The sequence below is a fragment of the Triticum dicoccoides genome, chromosome 1B, assembly GCF_002162155.2.
Source record: "Triticum dicoccoides isolate Atlit2015 ecotype Zavitan chromosome 1B, WEW_v2.0, whole genome shotgun sequence".
Lineage (NCBI taxonomy): Eukaryota > Viridiplantae > Streptophyta > Magnoliopsida > Poales > Poaceae > Triticum > Triticum dicoccoides.
In genome coordinates this window covers 23,834,785-23,836,708 of record NC_041381.1, presented here as the reverse complement: position 1 = coordinate 23,836,708, position 1,924 = coordinate 23,834,785, and positions in this window count along the sequence as shown.

Below are 1,924 nucleotides of genomic sequence, written 5' to 3'. Positions count from 1 at the left end.
CTACGGTAACTACCATGGATATACCCTGGTAAGCTTTTTTACTATTACGACATCCGTGCATATTTTGCATACTTCTAAAACTAGTACATCATTGCTAACTATGAATTTATTACTATATTTTTCAACAGATAATCCTGAATGATTGTGTGCCTCATCTGATGTATCAGGACGGTCTCCTTCATGTTTTGAACATACAACCAAGTCGTCCTACGAATCTCAGCTGTCCATACCGGATTTCTAAAAGAAGTGGAGACATGACAATCAAATAATTGAAAAAATGTATGGACAACCGTAAGGAAGTTCTTGGAAGCAAAAGGAAGTGAAGCGCAAGAATTGGAGACAGGATGATCTCCATTCTCCATAATGGAGAGTCAGAGTCTATATTGTTTTATGCTATTTTACCTTAAAGAGGGTATTTATACTTAATACTGATGATCATGTGCTAAGAACAATTAGGTAGGGTTGGCTCGATGACTATGAGGATGATGATCGTATGACTTGTTATTAATAACGAGTAGAAGTTGTATGATGATGATTAATTAGTAGGACTTGTGATTATATTGAAGGAAATATGCCCTAGAGGCAATCATAAAGTTATTATTTATTTCCTTATATCATGATAAATGTTTATTATTCATGCTAGAATTGTATTAACCGGAAACATAATACATGTGTGAATACATAGACAAACATAATGTCACTAGTATGCCTCTACTTGACTAGTTCGTTTATCAAAGATGGTTATGTTTCCTAGCCATGGACAAAAGAGTTGTCATTTGATTAACGGGATCACATCATTAGGAGAATGATGTGATTGACTTGACCCATTCCGTTAGCTTAGCACTTGATCATTTAGTATGTTGATGTTGCTTTCTTCATGACTTATACATGTTCCTGTAACTATGAGATTATGCAACTCCCGTTTACCGGAGGAACACTTTGGGTGCTACCAAACGTCACAACGTAACTGGGTGATTATAAAGGAGGACTACAGGTGTCTCCAAAGGTACATATTGGGTTGGCGTATTTCGAGATTAGGTTTTGTCACTCCGATTGTCGGAGAGGTATCTCTGGGCCCTCTCGGTAATGCACATCACTATAAGCCTTGCAAGCATTGCAACTAATGAGTTAGTTGTGAGATGATGTATTACGTAACGAGTAAAGAGACTTGCCGGTAACGAGATTGAACTAGGTATTGGATACCGACGATCGAATCTCGGGCAAGTAACATACCGATGACAAAGGGAACAACGTATGTTGTTATGCGGTTTGACCGATAAAGATCTTCGTAGAATATGTAGGAGCCAATATGGGCATCCAGGTTCCGCTATTGGTTATTGACCAAGAATAGTTCTAGGTCATGTCTACATAGTTCTCGAACCCGTAGGGTCCGCACGCTTACGGTTTCGATGACAGTTATATTATGAGTTTATGATTTTTGATGTACCGAAGGAGTTCGGTGTCCCGGATGAGATCGGGGACATGACGAGGAGTCTCAAAATGGTCGAGATGTAAAGATCGATATATTGGACGACTATATTCGGAGTTCGGAAAGGTTCCGAGTGATTCGGGTATTTTTCGGAGTACCGGAGAGTTACGGGAATTCGCCGGGGAGTATATGGGCCTTATTGGGCCATACGGGAATAGAGGAGAGAGGCCGAAAGGAAGGAGGCGCGCAACCCCCCTCTAGTCCGAATTGGACAAGGGGTGCGGCCCCCCTTTCCTTCCTCCTCTCCCCCTCTTTCCCCCCTTCTACTACTCCAACAAGGAAGGAGGGAGTCCTACTCCCGGTGGGAGTAGGACTCCCCTTGGCGCGCCCCCTCCTAGGCCGGCCGCACCTCCCCCCTCCCTCCTTTATATACGGGGGCAGGGGGGCACCCCATGACACACAAGTTGATCTACGGATCGTTCCTTAGCCGTGTGC